The 20,254-nt window shown below is 34.4% G+C and overlaps 1 long non-coding RNA gene and 1 other non-coding gene across 2 annotated transcripts; one reads left to right on the plus strand and one right to left on the minus strand.

Annotated features, from left to right (window-relative positions):
* Positions 1 to 6,305: 6,305 nt before the first annotated feature.
* Positions 6,306 to 6,442, minus strand: LOC136025578 (U4 spliceosomal RNA). The gene has a single exon (XR_010617118.1). It is a non-coding gene; the product is annotated as a U4 spliceosomal RNA (small nuclear RNA).
* Positions 6,443 to 17,258: 10,816 nt separating this feature from the next.
* Positions 17,259 to 19,719, plus strand: LOC136024814 (uncharacterized). Its single transcript, XR_010616931.1, has 2 exons — positions 17,259 to 17,358; positions 19,475 to 19,719. It is a non-coding gene; the product is annotated as an uncharacterized LOC136024814 (long non-coding RNA).
* The last annotated feature ends 535 nt before the right edge of the window (positions 19,720 to 20,254 follow it).

The raw sequence follows: 20,254 nt of genomic DNA on the forward strand, positions 1-20,254 counted from the left end.
AAAATAAGAAGTTCCGTTGTTATTCAATTGTTTTTTGTTTTTTTTTCCAACGTTTGAATGGAATGAATTTATAAAGAAAAATATTGTGTCAAAAAATGGCTTTTTATTTAAGACAATAAAACTAAATAAATTGACATAAATGTTTTACGTCGAGGAACTCGACCAGTCGCTTGTTTTTTATTGACTTTTTGGACAGTTTTTTTTACTTTTTTTTTACTTTATTTTGGCAAAAACTACATATCTGCAGAATGGGGTCTTTTATATTAGACATTGAACTCCAATTTTTCTAGTCATTTATCAAATCTATGGTAGCGTTCTACTGCCATATGTCACTAACTCAAAGAACTTAACCAATTCAAAGAATCAAATGGTATTTTCACTGTCCTCGGTACTTCAATCGTATTTTGAAAGTCTTAAATGTTGGTTTTCGGAACTGTTAAATTGCTCAAAAGTATAATTCTAGCGCAACATTTGGGACACGTTCCGGTTAGAAATTTTAACTTTTTTTAAAGTTTGTATTTAATTTAAACTTGATTCGAGCAAGCTAACATCCTGGAACGATTTATTAACAAATACCTTAACATGCATTACAATGGCTTCTAAAATATGAGTAACTTCAACGAGTAACAAGTAAAATATGAAAACTATAAGTTTGAATGCCTTGATACTCATTAACTTTCGTAAATTTGGTCATTTGCTTCCATTTTTCCTAATTTGATGACAATCATGCAGAATTTAATATGTTAAACATACAAGTTAACCGTGTTCACAAAAATTTAATACTAAGATAATTTCTGATCGTTCCAGAGGTTAATTCTCTCTTGCCTGGAACGAAAAAATTAATTGTTTTTGTTATTAAATGTTATTAAAATTAAATATTACTAACTTTTTGTAGAAGCTCGAACGCACTGTTGGTGAAAATTAGTACTTACATTGTCTGGATGGCCAGGATCAGTCCTAACTGCCATTGTATAGTGAAACAGCACATTAATTAGCAGCCAATATCCTATACTGATAAGAATAATAGTAGCTAATGGACTTCTATCCCACCAGAAGGGTATTCCAATAATATGTGCTATGGATACTACGAAAAACAGCAGGATTGCTATTCCAGAAACTAATATCTACAAAGGAAAATAAAAATAAAAATATAAAGTAAGTTAGTTAGTTAGTAAAAAGTAAGTTAGTAAAATGGTTACAGATACTACGAAAAACAGCAGGATTGCTATTCCAGAAACTAATATCTACAAAGGAAAATAAAAATAAAAATATGAAGTAAGTTAGTTAGTTAGTAAAAATTAAGTTAGTAAAATGGTTACAGATGCTACGAAAAACAGCAGGATTGCTATTCCAGAAACTAATATCTACAAAGGAAAATAAAAATAAAAATATGAAGTAAGTTAGTTAGTTAGTAAAAAGTAAGTTAGTAAAACGGTTACAGACACTACGAAAAACAGCAGGATTGCTATTCCAAAAACTAATATCTACAAAGGAAAATAAAAATAAAAATATGAAGTAAGTTAGTTAGTTAGTATAAAGTAAGTTAGTAAAATGGTTACAGATACTACGAAAAACAGCAGGATTGCTATTCCAAAAACTAATATCTACAAAGGAAAATAAAAACTAGATTTACGTTGCATGGGCAACGTGAGGTGTTGCGGCAACCTTTGCTCGGCTTCGCCGATTAAAGTGTTGCGAGAGCAACACTTTGGTTTTGTTTCCTCGCTGCGACTAAACGCTGAAGTTGTTAATCTGTAAGGATGCTAAAATACATACTAGGTACACCAACTCGCAAAAGTTGCAAACTCCTCATTGCTAAAGATGATTGTAGCCTTACAGCAGATTATTACTTACAAGTCCCCTACATGTCTTACCACTGGAACCAAATTGGTCTTACCATCAAATACAACGAAAACAAAAAATAGGTACACCAACTAGTAAGAGTTGCGAACCCCTCATTGCCGAGGATGATTATGAGCTAACAGCCGACTGTTGATTACAACTCCCCTATATGTCTCACAATTGGTATCGGCCTATTTTTGGTTTAAGTGTGTACCTTACTACTGAAGTTGTCAACCCCTTTAAACTTTCAAACTGGTATATCTCATGAAGGAATTTTTGTACAAAAAAATGGATGGCATATACTTTGATCAGCTCATCAAAAGCTATCGACTGCCGTCGAAAAGAAAAATCTATCTGTCTTAGTTCAAAAGTTGACTTTTTTGCCGTAGGCCAACTTTCTAACGTCATCACTTAGAAAGGAGCAAAGGATAAACTCTAATTTCTTTAGCAATGAGAGAACTTTTAAAGTTTAAGAGGCACATCTGATACCATTTCTCTACCGCAATCCCAAGTGCGAAAAACCGAATGATAAACTCAGCTGAAATCACGAACAGAAATGAGTAGAAACAATAGATGGCAGCCCTTTCGGACCCGTGGGAAAATGCCGCTTTTTTGCTTCTCTAAATTTTTCTATTTATCACTCAAAGAAGATATATTGGCTGTGGGGCAGGGTAACTGTCGCATATATTTAACACTTATAGATTTTAGTCCATCTTCAATTTGAAACTGGTGCCTGCCTGCTTGCCTGCTAGAACGGAGCTTTCCACTCGAAAGCAGAAACATGGTTTGATGAAACGAAAGCTTGGCTGCATAACTTCAGATAGTCCTCTCTGACATAGGCTATACAACTCCTCTTCACTTCACACACTATAGGCTCTGGCTCAAGGACAAGCAAAAACCATCCTTTTAGGCCCCAGGCAAGAGTTCTACGAAGCTTTCCAAAATGTAAAGTCATATTCATCAATCCGGCCTAAGGTCCACACTTTCCGTAAAAACCGCAGAGGTTAGACCCTTACCACTTTCTAGGAATAAGCTGAAATCGGGGTGCTAGGAACAAAAAAAAAAACACGACAAAACCAAAGTGTTGCTCTCGCAACACAATAAAAATATGAAGTAAGTTAGTTAGTTAGTAAAAAGTAAGTTGGTAAAATGGTTACAGATACTACGAAAAACAGCAGGATTGCTATTCCAGAAACTAATATCTACAAAGGAAAATAAAAATAAAAATATGAAGTAAGTTAGTTAGTTAGTAAAAAGTAAGTTAGTAAAATGGTTACAGATACTACGAAAAACAGCAGGATTGCTATTCCAGAAACTAATATTTACAAAGGAAAATAAAAATAAAAATATGAAGTAAGTTAGTTAGTTAGTAAAAAGTAAGTTAGTAAAATGGTTACAGATACTACGAAAAACAGCAGGATTGCTATTCCAGAAACTAATATCTACAAAGGAAAATAAAAATAAAAATATGAAGTCAGTTAGTTAGTTAGTAAAAAGTAAGTTAGTAAAATGGTTACAGATACTACGAAAAACAGCAGGATTGCTATTCCAAAAAACTAATATCTACAAAGGAAAATAAAAATATTATCTTTAATTGTCTTAAGTGATTTTTAGTTTAAAATCTGAAGTCGATGATGCTAGTAAATAACATAAAAAAAATGTCGTTAAAATAACGTAAACTAACGAAAAATAAGAATGGTCTTCCCACCCCTCAAGGCCTCTCCTCCTAAAAGACTAGTGCCAAATGCTTCCACTAATTACAATGCTTCAGGCGACGTGGTACCAGGAACAATCGTCCTATCTGGTACATTATAAATTTTTTTACTGTGTGTGGCCAAACTTTTAGAATTGATCGGGCAGTCTTGCCATAATTTCTAGAGCTTGTAAAAGAGATCCAAAAAGCAAAAAACGAAAATCTGGCATCAACCTAAGAAATTAGAAAACTCACTTAAGTTCTCCCTTTTGACGCTGAAGATACAGAGCAAAATATTGTCTATTAAGTACAAGAAATGGCAGTTCCTAAAAATATTACACCATATCTTCTAGGAAATCGTCAAAAATTGACTAAAAGCAAATATTGTTTGGGCAATTTGACAACTTGGGGAGTTCCCTGTGGTAATATCCCATTTTTTTTACTAATTGCACTAGTGGTTGTTTCATTTGAACCGTAGGTACATTGACGGACATCACTTTACTTGACAATTAGGAAAAATTTGTATGTCCCTTTCTTTAAACTAGCCTCTCGTAACCTTTGACACATTTAAGAGCCCCTATAAATTTTTATCAAAATATTTAGGAAATACCATTAGAGCAGTTTGGCAGCTTCAGGAGTTCTCTGTGGTGCTGGGAAAATTCGCTAATGGGTCCTTTGTCTCTGAGACGGTAAGCCGACACTGGGGCTCGCTAAGTGAATTAGAAGGCATCGAATAACGTTAAATACAAATTCCGATGTTATTTATTCCCGTTGCGATTCAATTGTTTTTTCCCTGTATTTGAAAGGAATTAACTTAAAAGGAAGAGGACAGTGACAAAAAAAACAATGTCTTTTTATACAAAATAGTAAAACTAAAAAAAAAACCCACATATTTTATGTCGTGAAATTCCACCACAAAGACAGATGTTTTGTGGCAAAAGTTTGCCACATTACAACCTCTCAAATCCCTAAAAGCCCAGTCTTTCATTTATGCTGTACTAATAGCCAGTGGCGTCAAATCACAAAAATTTAGGAATATGGGGAAAAATGTATTTTTCGGGGCACCATGACTACCTTTTGTTCTCCACCAACTTGGGAGTTTAGCATTTGATGAAAACTGTCCCAAGATTGGCAATTTCCAAAGTTTGTATGTTCTCTTCCATTACAAGTCTGTTAAAAGTTTATTTGAAAAAGTTAACAAAATTCTTCAAAATGTCTCTTTTCCCATCTAGAGCTGTTATTTTAATTACCAAAAAAGTTATGTCTTTGCTAAAAGATTCTGGGATTTACAAAACCTAGCTTCGGTTTAGTTTTCAGCTAGCTTGAGATTTTGGGTCCACGCTACCCCACCCACAGCTAAATAGCCTAGTCTCCAACCCTTTCAGCTCCCTTAAAATATAAAGGGATATATAAAGTCTGAAACATTTTGCTAACCTTGTCAAAAGAACTTGCAATGGAAATATCTGTAGCAAATAAATAGGGCATTGAACCTCAAATCAAAGGATATGCTTGCCCGCGGGAAGGCTCAAACAGCCTGATGTTGGACGGCTGCAATCCTCTGATTCCCAAGATAAGGTCAAGTTTACTCCCTTTTGAACTGATTTGGAAAAGATTATGTATCCAAAACAATAAATAAAGATTTGGTAAATAAATATGATACCACTTGTAGCAGAAATATATGACACATTATGGAATCTAAGATGACACAAAAAGCACATTTTCGGAAAAATATGACACACTCCTTAAAAAAATTTGGCAGCCCTGCTTAAGATTCGAGAGAAAAAGCCACCGACTGATAATAATAGAATTCTACGATTTATAAATAATACTTGTCCATCGAATCATATTCAATGGGATGGGCGACCCTTGGGACCAAAATAGGGTCTTCAAAAATTGCCTTAGCCAACGGTATTTCACAGAAAAAATGACATATTTTTGTCATCCTAGTCTTGATTTTTAAATGGTAATAAAAGAAAAGTAAAATTTCCATTTTCTACCTCCAGAAAAGCTATAAATTATTGGAAGGGAATAGCGCCACAAAACGGTGGCAGTAGTACACAAACAGTGCGGAATACAGGACAGATCCATCACCATATTTAAGATTTAAACCACACGAAGAAATCAAAATGCACGCTAAATATCTGAACTTAATTGGCTTCTTGATTGAGTATTTGATGTAGCCAACTGGTACGTACTTAATAGTAAAAATTAAACAGCATGCAGTTTACCAGAGGTGTATGCATAAGCAGTAACTCCCATTTTTAGGAGTACAGGAGGGGTATCCAACCTCGGACAGGATTATAAATTTCCAGAGATGTCTTTCCTTCAGAATAATCCATCTGGCCTAAAAAGGCACCAAAAAATATGACAAAAATACTAGATTGAAGCTGGTTGAATGGCTTACATATTGAGTTAATAAAAAGCTTAGCCTATAAAGCCGATTACGACGTCATACGAAAAGTCAACTTTCAATTTGCTGTCGGAATTGATTGTCCCTAAAACTTTTATAAATGTAAACCTGTCTCGTTGGCCGCCCAGACACAAATTCATAGTGTTTAACATTTATTTTATCGAATGTTTCTATTTATTTCATGACTTCACAAAAACGTTATGATCCCGAGATAATAGTATAAGTTTACCGCTTTTTGGACTGATTTGGTAGAGATTACATATTCAAAACTCTAAATAAAGATTTGCCAATTAAATTTAATACCACTTATATCAAACTAATATGACACATTATGGAGTCTGAGGTGACACACAAATCACACTTTAGAGAAAAATGTGACACACTTCATCAAAACAATTTAGCAGTCCTGCAAGGAGGTATTGAGTAAAGTTTTCAACTAGCAATAATCACACCTCGGATAGATCTCATTGGTTATGATACTGCCACTGCGCTGAGCTACATTTATTAAAATGTTAGCCATTATTTATATACATGTCTCTAAATAAGATTGCATAAATTTCTTTTCAAATTTAAATATTTGAATGTAGACGTATTCAATGTAACGAAACATTTTATAGTTGCCAAAACTATATAGAATTTGTATTACAATATAATTTTATCCTTTGGGCTAAGATACGAAAAAACAAGATGATATAGGTTTTTCCGATCAAAAAAGAAGTCTAAAAGAGGGGTTTCTAACTACATACCATTGATCAATACAATGGAAGCTGCGTAATTTTAATGACTCCTGGTTAGTATGAGCTTGAAATTCTATTCACCGCCCTCGGTGTACCTACAATAGCTTGAATACTTAAGTATGACTTGAATACTATAGCGGAAGCTGACGAAATCACGGTTATTTCTAATTTCGTACTGTCAGAAAATTGTCAAATTTATTTTGATAATATGGGATGGCCCTAATCAAAATGATGGTTTAAAAATGTCCATGTTTTTTTTTGGATTATTTGCTTTTTTGGTACTTGACCATCATTCAGAATACATCCGGGAATTGATCCAATTTACAGGTACATGGGTTGAAACAACTGAGACGCATTGGGAGGTAGATATCTTTTTTTTGTGTTTGTGCTGTTGCATTGGTGATTTCTCTTTTCAATATATATATATATATATATATATATATATATATATATATATATATATATATATATATATATATATATATATATATATATATTATATATGTTACCGTTAGTGTCAGAAATTTGGTTAATCTCGACATTCACCGGTGAATATTTGAAATTACTTTTTTTCTACTTGAATTCAATTATTTTTGCGAGTAAGCCTTTTAAGTCTGATACAAGCTATGATGAAAACGTCAAAATTAGGTTGGGTTGAATTATGTTAGTTTAGGCTAGGTCAAGTTAGATTAGTTCATGTTAAATTTGGTTCTAAATATCAGAAATGGGTTAAAAACCTAGTCTGAGCTGACATTGTCCAACCTGGCCTCACCAAACCTAATCTATTCTAACCTAAGCTGTCATCATCAAACATTACATTTAATCGATAATGTAGATGACAGCCCAAAGATAAAACACCAAAGAAAACTATATATTTGGATTAAGTACAACAATATCAGTTGTACACAACGAAACTGCGGATCTTCAACGCTCTAGTCGGTTCTGTGATGCTTTACGGAGCTGAGACATGGCAAGCATCAGCTGCAACCCTAAAGAAAATAGACGTATTTCATGCAAAGAGCCTGAGGAGGATTGAGGGCCTACGATGGTCTGATTTCGTCAGCAATGAAAAGCTTCTGCAGCTCACAAAGCAGTCTTGGTTTTTGTCTCAAGCAGCCGAGCGATCCTTACGATGGTTCGGGCATCTGCTTCGAATACCACCACATCTACCCGCAAAGATGATCTATGACTTCGACCCTATCAAAGTTGGTTGGAAGCGACCTCGAGGCCGACCGAAGAAAAGTTGGTCCGACAGCCTGTCCGAGTTCTTAGCGATGGCAAACATCAGACAGGGCGAAGAGCAAATACTCGCCATGGACCGAAGTGGGTGGAGGAGGCAGACGTCACTCTCTACGCCGAGCAGTGCCCGGCAGGAAACTTAAGTCAAGTAAGTCAAGTATTACGTTAAAGATTATCTATATGGTTTCACCAAATGTCTGACTCCTAGAAAACTACATGGGCCGAAGTGTTGCTCAATTACACTTGCAATCAAACAAAACTAGCCCGCTCGTGCAATGTCATCGGAATGGATTGAATAACGTTCTGCCCGCGCTTGGAAAATGCTCCGCCCCCTCTATATCATTGGATATCGTCAACCTTTAAGAATCAAAATCATATGATAAGATGGCTTTTGCGGTTTGCAAAAATATTAAACTGAGAAATCTGTATTGTATAAGCATCAATAACCTGTGATTTCATAATTTGAAACAGTGTATTTTGAATAGATTCTAAATTGGAAACTACGATACTTCTATTGGAACAATTGCCTGCTGGAATAGATGAAAGTACTAAGTTTAAACATTCAAAAACCTATGCTTTTTTATTAAGTCCATGGGCTGTAATAGCAAGAGAAGAGAATTTATCTTTTTGCCCCCCCCCCCTCGTATTTCGAACAATATTTGTTTTTTGGTATTTTAATTGAAAAGACAAAATTGACAAATTGGTAAAAACTGACAAAAGTGTCACTGTTATAATGTAACTCAGATTCTACAGAAGGAAATTATATAACTCACGACAGTGATGATCCATTCGAAGAACACATCTATTACAAACTGAACAATGATGTCTACGCGGGGGCTTGGGCCTGTAGCACTTTCTACATTTTTTATATTCTATTGGAAAGATAACACCAGTCTGAAAGAGAAAGAGGTCTACTAAGACAGAAAAAAAAAGTAAATTTAGGCCATTCCTAAAACTAAAATATTTCTTTTCCATATAACAAACAAGAGTAATTCCAAATTCAAATGACACCTAAAATTATGTTGAAGCCTAAAATGGTAAAAAAAAAACACTAGCAAATCCTTATATAGGGCAACTATACTGCCTCCTCCTCCGTTGCTGAGCCCCTTATTAATGCTGCTCCATAACTTATCTTCTATGCAAAATATTCAAATTTAAAGCACTTTTCAGAAGACATGGGCTATGAGTGGTGGAGAGTTGTACGATTGCCCATAAATTAAAAAACACTACTGCATGTGTTTCTTAATCATTTTTTTCAAAGGTTTTTTATGAAGTATTAGAAAATATGGAAAAAGAAAAGTACAAAAACTAAAACTTATAACAGAATGAACGTATAAAACAAAAACTACCGATGTAACTAGACGTCTAGAGAGGGTTAGTTTCAGTACGTTGCCAGCCTCCCCCTAGAAAAGTTTGAAGCTCAAATGTGAAAATGGTGCAACTATGTAAAAATCAACTTTCTATTAGTACTGAGATGCTATGGCCTCTGATCTCATTTGTTTTGTTTTTTTTTTTTGTTTGTTTAATAACTATCCCAATTGGTTAGTCTTATGATAAGATTTGAAAAAAAAAAAAAAAAAAAACAAAGAGAGAAATTTCAACGATGAACTAACAAACGGGAACGTGGCCAGTAGAAAGAAAAGATAAAAACTACAACAACCCAGAAATTTTACCGGTATGAAACGAGGGCTTTCAACACTGAGAAAACAAGAAACAACTAAAAAAAATCTAAAAAAAAAAAAAATCCCAAAACTAAGCAAAATACAACCAATATCAACATTCACAATTATAGCAACTGAGACTATAGGTCACAAAAGTTAATTAGCTATAGGTCACAGAAACTAATTAGCTTTTGCAACCTATAGTTAGTCTTTGTTTATTCTTTTAAAAATCATTATTTTTAAAAATTGGTCTTTTTATTTAGTTATTCAAGCAGCGGTAAAGCAACCATAGTCCCTCATACTTTTTAAGCAAATATTTCTTAAATAACTCCTTTTGTGCTAAAAACAACACTTTACCAAAGCTTAATAGTAGATCTCGAAATGCATGTTGTTGTAGCTTTGACTTCTTTGAATAGAACTGAAATCCAGATTTGCAATTTTAAGCTCCCTAGATGCAGAGATATAGAAGAAGGGAAACAAATAAAAATTATATGCAAGGTGGTGAAGCGGAACCGAAATTTTAAACAAAAAAGAAAATTAATTTATCCGCCAATACATTAGCGTCACTCTTCACTGGTAAATTGACATTCTTCAAAACATGGCATTAAAAGCTTAGAAAAATGAAAAAGATAACACCAATAAAAAACACGTTAAACCGGGTACCCCCCTTCTTGATACGGCTATGGGATGAAGTATGGTATTTCAGAATTGTTTTTTTTTTTTAAAGAAAGACCACTGGTGGTACCAAAACTTATTTATTACTGAAATCTATTAAATGTATTTTCAATAAACGTACTATTATTTGATCTCGTTTATTCCTAGAATATATCTTATTTCTAAAATATAAGTCTACTTCCTAACTTCTTTTTATGAGCCTTTCGACGGAACTTTCTGTAAAATTTTCTTCTTCTTCTTCTTTGCTGAGTTTGTATTCTATTTCTATATTACCATACGACGAGTTTAATTTCTTATTAATATTTTAGAAAAAATACAATAATCTCTAGGACTTAGACAAAATATTTGAAATATAAAGCATAATTATCTGCAAAATTGAAATATTTTATCCCTCAAACGTTTTTCCTTTCTTTATTTTATCTTCTATTTGCAAGATGCAAAACTGCTGTTTTCAAAAGGCAGTATCTCCAATGCATTAAGCTGAACTGTGAAGAGTTACGTGTCTTTTTTAGGATCCTTGATAGTATTTAAGTAGCCATGTATAACAATTTTTTTTTATATGATCCATATTTAAAGAGGAGGGGGAATTTGTCAAAATCATCCCCCGTGTGCGTATTGATCCAGGCAGCACTACCACTCCCCTGACTTATTGGGGTTTCCCCAAATTCCCTATAAATTAAATTGTGTTCTTCAAAATATACCCAACAATTAACGTTCGTAAATATATAAACGCCAATACGAAATACAATTAGCTAATTTCCTTTAGCGTCAATTATGGGGAGATTTCAAAGGGCATAAAATGCTTTTTGGGAAACTTAGAAAAACACCGTGAAATTTGGGGAAAATGGACCATTGGAGATAATGGACCATTGGAGATAAGTGCAACTATTCTTCGGTATTAACTATAAGGGGTTTATCAACTAAATGAGCAAGAGAAAATTGTGTGCTAGAGGTTTTTTGTTTCTCCAGTCTCTTCATCTAACCAACCTTTTTTCAAATCCCCGTCCACCACTTTTCCACTTCCTATGCGGAATTGGTACCGAAAGGGGGGTGCGGTCCTTTTCTTTACGATAATCCACTTGGCACTGAGAAGTCCGTTCTTAGTGGGGAATTAGAGAAAATCTCTTGTGTTGATTTTGGCTAATATTACAGCTGAAAAAGTTAACTCAGCAGTCACAGAAGTGTACGCAAAAACGAGTAGGATTAGGGCAAAATGCCCAAACAGTGAAATACGCTTGCTTGGAAACCCTAGTTTAAAACATGGCTAGTAGACATTGAGTATATTAGGTAAAGTAAACATAAACATGAAGCAAACATAAACAAGAGGTCTAGCTTATTTCATAAGCCAATTCAGAACTTTGATAATAAGTACTTGCTCTCTTCATCGTAGATTTGTCAATGAAAAGTGATTGACTCCTTAATGGTTATACATGTGCACACGAAGGACAAGTTCAAGCCTATAACCCCCTTCCGTCCCCAAGTGATGAAATTTTGTAATTTTCTCATTAACATCTACTATTTGTTGTATTATTACCTATTTTATAAAATTTTGTCTCACTCCTATTCGCATGGCCCTCTCCAGGCTAAAGTTTTACGTACAAGTCCCGCAAAGAGAAAACTTTTGAATTTTGAAAATAGTGCAAATGATAACACTAGTGGATATGTATTCATGCTAAGTCATGACACTAAGGAGTTAAATTTCTTAGGAGTTCTGAGAAAATTCAAGTGTTATAGAGGTGGATATGTGAGAGTAACATCACCATCGCCAACTTCATGCTTGTGTTATGCTGCTCGTAACACGATACCACTTGATCAATCTTATCACCATCCACCTAGTATTAACATTCAACGAAAGGTAAAAAGAAGACAGGTGTACCCCTTCAACATTATCCTTCATCATATCTTGTCTAGGTGCCTATACTGCAATCTATGTAAAACTAATGTTGTAATAGACAGAGAAATCACTGGTAAAATAAAAGAGAGGAAGAAAGTTAGGATATTGTTATTATGGCTCGTCACGATGTATCACAGGCGTTTGATTCGGGGATATATCCTCAGTTACTGCTTAGTGTCGGGCACCGTGGTCTTTTTTAGCTCAATCCTACGTTTTTTCAAACATGTGTTTAGTAAACTTCATGTTTTTGTCAAATTGCCTGCTCAAAAAGATTTTGTTGTTTTAAAAGCTAAAATTTGCGTTTGGAAAGGCATTACGCAGGACAGGGTATCATCACCTCGATTTTATAGTAACAGTGTACGAGAGGCCCAGAAGAAAGTTAAGACATCGTTTATTTTTCGAGGCCTTGATTTGTCATATTTAAATTATGGTAACGACGTCCTGAAGTCCAGTCGGATCATTTTTGGTATTGAAGAAAATTTTGAGATTTTTGTCCGAATTTAGGAAAATAGGGCTTTGAGTTTAATGCTGGAAAGAATGAAGTTGTGTCAATTGGTATGTCACGCAATCGGCCATCCCCGAAGTTGTTTGTCTTGATGGTCATCCTGTTAAGCTGTCGCCAAGCATAAATTACCTTGGATTAACCCATTAGACGTGACTTAAAGCATACTCGAGCACTTTCATTAGAATTTCTAGGTGCAAAGCTTCGCAAGGCATACGGCCTGTTTGTTCCTTTCAGAGCACGCTATAAAAGAAGAATGCTTTCTAAAATTTATGACGCATTTCTGTGCCCCATTTGTTAGCTTTGTCACCTGTTTGGAATGACTTTAGTACGTCAGATAATGCAGCTTGTCGGCCAATATTTTTTTGTTACGCTAAGTTCCTACTGGGTATACCTCTGTGGGCCAAAACTTGGCGTGGGGTTTCTGTATATGGAGTTGTCGATCCGTTTGCTGTTGTCGTGGAGCGTAGGTTACGCTTTGAACAAAATTTCAATACTTAAAGTAGTTTATTTAGTTCCTTTTTATAAAAGCTTTTCCTATTGAAGTTGTTTTATTGTTTCCTTCTTTTATGTCCCCTTTTATGCCCCATTCGGCACCATTGTGAGTTTCTTTGGCTAATAAAGTTTCATTCATTCATATATATATATATATATATATATATATATATATATATATATATATATATATATATATATATATATATATATATATATATATATATATATTCGGTATATTTCCAAAATACCTTTCTTTTTCCTTGGATTTAGTCAGTGTGGCCCGTCAACTTATTCACTTCAAGGTTTGATAGTGACAGATTTGATGTCACAATGATTTAAGACGCTTACAACTTCAAAAGTACCGTAAGACTATCGATCAGTATTTTCCTAACATTAGCCCATACTATTTCAAAATATTGGCCCAAACAAGAAGCCGTAAAAATAAAGGTTTTACCCACCTAGTGGTGGGGGCGCTTCGCGCCCCCCCCAAGCCCCCCCGCGTGCATAAGTCGTTACGCGCCATATTAGTTACGCGCCATTGTAGTTGTGTCCCTATGTCCCACCTGTGAATATATATATATATATATATATATATATATATATATATATATATATATATATATATATATATATATATATATATATATATATATATATATATATATATATATGTAATTGTTTTTAACTACCTAAAACTTGCGAATATACAACATTCTTTGCTGCCCCTTTGTCAGTGCATATAAATAGATTGTCAGGTTTACCGACTCTTGAACATGCAACATATAATGGTCCATGGGAAAACAATCCGTATTCAGATCTATACCTCATGATTCTAATGATTGCCCTTGAGCTTTGTTGATGGTGATTGCTAATCGACCATTCCCTGTGTCGCCGTCGTCATTTATATATCCCCCTGTGCCCCCCAGCGTCTCCTTTGTAGTTGTGTCCCTGTGTCCCGGTCGTCATTAATTTTCCCTGTGTCCCGGTCGTCATTTGTGTCCCGGTGTCCCAGTCTGTGATTTCTCTTTGAGTGTCCCGGGCGTCATTTATATTCCTTGTGTCCCGGTGTCCCGGTCGTCATTTATATCCCCTTGTGCCCCCGGCGTCCCCGTTGTAGTTGTGTCCCTGTGTCCCGGTCGTCATTTATATTCCCTGTGTCCCGGTCGTCATTTGTATCCCGGTGTCCCGGTCTGTATATACATTCGTATTTTTAGTTTTTTTTCTCCTTTATTTTTCATTTTTTTTCCTTTTTTATTTTTTTTTCTTTTTTAGTTTTTTTTTTAGTTTTTTAGCTTTTTTAGTTTTTTTTATTGATTTTTAGTTTTTTTTCTTTTTAGTTTTTTTGTAGTTTTTACCTTTTTTTAGTTTTTTTTTAGTTTTTTTTACTTATGTCCTGGTCGTCATTTATACTCCCTGTGTCCAGGTCGTCATTTGTGTCCCGGTGCTTTGTTGATGGTGATTGCTAATCGAACATTCCTTTTGTCCCGGTCGCTTTCTCTTTGAGTGTCGTCATTTATATTCCCTATGTGCCGGTGTCCCGGTCGTCATTTGTGTCCCGATGTCCCGGTGTGTAATTTCGTCAGTTGAAAACATGACGTCAGTCGACACAAACATGACGTCACCCGACAGACAGACCCACACATACACAGACAACTTATTTATATATATATTAGCTGTTGGGGTGGCGCTTCGCGCCACCCCAACACCTAGTTGGTGGGGGCGCTTCGCGCCCCCCAAGCCCCCCCGCGCGCGTAAGTCGTTACGCGCCATGTTAGTTACGCGCCATTGTAGTTGTGTCCCTATGTCCCACCTGTGAATATAGATATATATATATATATATATATATATATATATATATATATATATATATATATATATATATATATATATGTTTTTAACTACGTAAAACTTGCGAATATACAACATTCTTTGCTGTCCCATTGTCTGTGCATATAAATAGATTGTCAGGTTTACCGACTCTTGAACATGCAACATATAATGGTCAATGGGAAAACAATCCGTATTCAGATCTATACCTCATGATTCTAATGATTGCCCTTGAGCTTTGTTGATGGTGATTGCTAATCGACCATTCCCTGAGTCGCCATCGTCATTTATATATCCCCCTGTGCACCCCGGCGCCCCCTTTGTAGTTATGTCCCTGTGTCCCGGTCGTCATTTATATTCCCTGTGTCCCGGTCGTCATTTGTGTCCCGGTGTCCCAGTCTCTGATTTCTCTTTGAGTGTCCCGGGCGTCATTTATATTCCTTGTGTCCCGGTGTCCCGGTCGTCATTTATATCCCCCTGTGCCCCCCGGCGTCCCCGTTGTAGTTGTGTCATTTATATTCCCTGTGTCCCGGTCGTCATCCCGGTATACATTCGTTTTTGAATTGGTATATGATGAAATAAATTTTTAATTTTTTCCCTTTTTTTCCTTTTAGTTTTTTTTTATTGGTTTTGACCTTTTTTTTAGGTTTTTTAGTTTTTTTCTTTTTTCTTTTTAGTTTTTTTTGAAGTTTTTATCTTTTTAGTTTTTTTATTTTTATTTATATTTTTTTAGTTTTCTTTTTCTCCTTTATTTTTCAGTTTTTTTCCTTTTTTTAGTTTTTTTTTCTTTTTAGTTCTTTTAGTTTTTACCTTTTTTAGTTTTTTTTAGTTTTTTAGATGAAAATTTTTTTCGTTTTATTCCTTTTTTTCTTTTCAGTTTTTTATTGGTTTTTACCTTTTTTTTAGCTTTTTTAGTTTTTTTTCGTTTTTTCTTTTTACTTTTTTTTAGTTTTTATCTTTTTTATTTTTTTTTATTTTTATTCTTAATTTTTTTTTTATTAGTTTTTAGTTTTTTTGTAGTTTTTGCCTTTTTTAGTTTTTTCAGTTTTTTTTTTTTAGTTTTTAGATTTTTACCTTTTTTTAGCCTAGCCAGGATTTGAACCTGGGACCTTCATTCTCCGTTCTGACACCCTCTCTCACCGAGTGACTACTCCAGCATGTTCATTTTGGTGTTTTAAATGGTATATTATTAACCAAATTAATGTGTTTTACAATATACTAAGCATCGTCATAACAAAAATGACGACAACTAATTTCATGACGTCAGTCAACACAGAAATTAAGTTCTGAAATTAAGTCATGAAATTAGTTGCCGTCATTTTTGCTTTGACGGTGACGTCATTCAAGTTATATAAGACATATGTTCACGTAGAAATCTATTAATGTTTAAGTTTACAATGACTGATGAAGATGCTCAAAGAGTCTATGCCAAAAAACTTGCTGCTGATAGAGAAAGTCAGAAAAGAAAGCGTGCCGAGGAACTATCAGCAGCAAGTTTTTTGGCATAGACTCTTTGAGCATCTTCATCAGTCATTGTGAACTTAAACATTAATAGATTTCTACGTGAACATATGTCTTATATAACTTGAATGACGTCACCGTCAAAGCAAAAATGACGACAACTAATTTCATGACGTCAGCCGACACAGAAACATGACGTCACCTGATCCACAGATCCACAGACAGACAACTCATTTTTATATATATAGATATATATATATATATATATATATATATATATATATATATATATATATATATATATATATATATATGTATACATATATATATATATATATATATATATATATATATATATATATTCATTATATTTCCAAAATGCCTTTCTTTTTCCTTGGATTTAGTCAGTGTGGCCAGTCAACTTATTCACTTCAAGGTTTGATATTGACAGATTTGATGTCAAAAAGATTTGAGACGCTTACGACTTCAAAAGTACCGTAAAACAACAGATCAGTATTTTCCTAATACTGGCCCATACTATTTCAAAATGTTGGCCCAAACAAGAGGCCGTAAAAATGAAGGGTTTGACCTAAAAATTGTTTTTCTTCGTCAGTAATTTGAAGCTTTCATTGCCGTTCTTGCTTTTTCATCTTTAATAAATTATAATAAACTATATTTTTATCACGTTAATAAACTATATTTATAGTTAGTAGAGTCGCATGCTATGGAGAATCAAGCACCACGACAACGAAATTGGCGGCGATCAGCAATCATATTTGAAGCGTTGATAACAGTGGCAGTTTTCTTAGCTCTCTGCGCTCTCACTCTGTGGCACACGAGATTAATAACTAGAAATGAAACAAGCATTGAAGCATTGGAAAACTCAGATGTGAGGAATAAAATGAAAGAATCTGGAAAGGTAATATTAGCAAGAAATTGTCAAAATTTGGTGTAAATAAAATTAACAGTAAAGAAAGGATAAGATAAATTTTAATCTAGAATAATTTACAAAATTTACAAAAATTATAGATAACAGTGGCAGTTTTCTTAGCTCTTGGTGCTCCGACTCTGTGGCACACGAGATTAATAACTAGAAATGAAACAAGTATTGAAGCATTCTAAAACTCAGATGCGAGGAATAAAATGAAAGAATCTGGAAAGGTAATATTAGCAAGAAATTGTCAAAATTTGGTGAGAATAAAATTAACAGTAAAGAAGGGATAAGATAAATTTAATCTAGAATAATGTCAAAATTTTGGGGAAAATAAAATTAACAGTAAAAAAGAAATAAAATAGAGGGAGAAAGCTATAAGTAAAAATAATCAACACTTATATCAAACAGTTCTGAAAGATGATACCCAATTAATTGGAATAAGAACCTGTTAAAAACTTCACATGAACTAGAAAACTACTGAAAAGCTTCAGAATGAATAGCAAGGGATTGAGGAGGGGGCAGCTATCCTCACATATTATATTATTTATGTTTTTTTTAAGTTTTAATTATGCTCCTTACTTTCGGATAAATTTTGTATTTTTTATTTAATAAGTTGAGGTAAGACAATTGATCAGGCACTTTTAAAGTTCTTTGAATACAACTCTTTTCCTTGGATTATACTGGAACATTTTTGGGTCTAGAAAGAGCGCTTTTGGAAAAAGGGATACTTTATTCATTTTATTTTCAATCAAACCCTAGCTAATTTTTCATTTTTGCTCTTTTCTTGTGAAAAACTGTACTTACGCTTTTTCAGTTTGTGTTTTCTTGGTACCTAGGGAATTTTTCCCATTTCGGTGGCGTGTTTACTTTTTTCTGCTTTCTTTCAAAGGACAAATTTTTACAAAAATAAGAACTTATGAAACATGTGGCTGGACTGCTGAAAAGATTATAAGCAAGCAGTCAGAACTAGAAACTTTGAGTTTGAGTTGGAGTCAAGGCCCCAGTGTTCTAAAGGAATACTTTTTATGTTCCATTTTTGTCCCAAAAAGTTTTATAGCTTGGTAAAAAAAAAATCAAGCACTAGGCTAGCGCAAAAATCCATTAAACCATCATCATCATGGTCTAAAATCATAACGTTTATCATAAGCTAACTATTCAGAAATTAAAAACTTGGAATAAAAAGGGACATGAAAAGAAATCGGCGAGAGAAAAAAAGAGAGGAAAGTAGTTGGGTTCTAAAGTGTTAAAAGAATAACATGTTGGAAAACAAAAGAATCCCCTTTCGGATTTTAAGTGCTTTTTATGGCACTTGGCATTTACCAAGTTACATATAGCGACGGCAATATCTGCCTGTCTGTCTGTCTGTCGGTGTTTTTTGTCTGTCGGTCCTAATTTTGCTAGTTCGGGCACTTCTAGATAAGCTATAACGATGAAAGTTGACAGGAGTATCAAGGACCAGACCAGATTAGAAATAGTCTCATCCCCGATTGGACCATGTGGGGGGAGGGAAGCGAGCGAACGAGATTGTTGAAAATAATGTTATATGTCGATAAAACAAATAATTGTTCTTCTGAAGTGTGGTTTGCTGGTCTCGGGGTATGATTCTCGCTTAGGGTGTGAGAAGTCTCAGATTTGAATCCCGGATCACTCCAATTTTTACATGAAGAAGATCCGTAACTAGATATGTTATTAGTATAGCCATCGCTGAAAGTCGGCAGGCGTATCGTTGGGGCAAATTCGGCAGGGACTGGACCAGATTAATTTAGAAATATTTGCTTCTTTGATTCGACCATCTGGGGCGGGGGAGTGGAAGGACAGGTTATCGGATTTAGATGAAGTTTAATATTTAGAAGGACTTCGTGTCTCAGTGCTCTAATTTAAATCCCGACCGGATCCGGTGACATTGGAGGGAGTTCAAGGGGCAAACCAGAAATCTTGGAAAGCGCTTAGAGTTGAGAGATCGGGATGAAACTTGGTGGGACAACAATACCGAATAAGAAGAGACTACAGGAACACTGTATTTGCAAGTTTACCTTTGTAATAATTGCCAATAAAAAAAGAACAGCAAAATCGAAAACTCTAGTACCGAGTCTAATTTTAGGTTCTGACCTCATCACAAGTGCCATATGAGTTCTTGGCTATTTCGACTTTGTCAAAAGTGGCTCTTGTATTAAGAAGAACTAGAAAAACAATGGATGTTCAAGCTCTGATCAAACATGAAAGGTTTTTTAGGAACATTTTCCAGTTTTGTTTGTTTTGAAAGTTCGTTAATTGCTTTTCCATAAATTTCATTTTGTTGACACTATTTAGAATTTTTCATAACGTAATATAAGCTTATGCAACATATAGTTAATTGTAGAGCTTAAGGGTGCTTTCCACGTTGATATCGTAATCAACGATGAATGATTTTATCCACTGATATCTATTTCGCGTCGAAAAATTCTTAGAAATTACACCCCGCCCTTTAGAACCTTTCTGTTCCGTAATTATAACACTTACTATTTTGTGATTTTTGTTGGCGGTCGAATTAAAAATGAGCCGAATAACAATTCTTAGCCGAATAGAAAGTGGACATAATTCTGTGTAAAGAATATTGTAATTAATACACTTGGAACGTGTAAGAATGTATTCTCTCATAGATTTTTCCAGAGTACTTTCTAGTTCAAAAGCTTTTATTTATTAAGTTTGATTAGCTTTTTGACTGCAAAAGCCCTTCAATTGGAATTTTGTCATATTAGCACATTGTTAACAATGTTTTCAACTTTCAAATTACATCCCATTATGGGACGTTCCACGTCCATACTGTAATCAGTTGTTCTTAAACGCAGTAAAACATCACGTAAAATTCTCATTTTGATTACACTGTTTTATTCCGCGTATG

The sequence above is a fragment of the Artemia franciscana genome, chromosome 3 (assembly GCF_032884065.1).
Source record: "Artemia franciscana chromosome 3, ASM3288406v1, whole genome shotgun sequence".
In the NCBI taxonomy this organism is placed as follows: Eukaryota; Metazoa; Arthropoda; class Branchiopoda; order Anostraca; family Artemiidae; genus Artemia; species Artemia franciscana.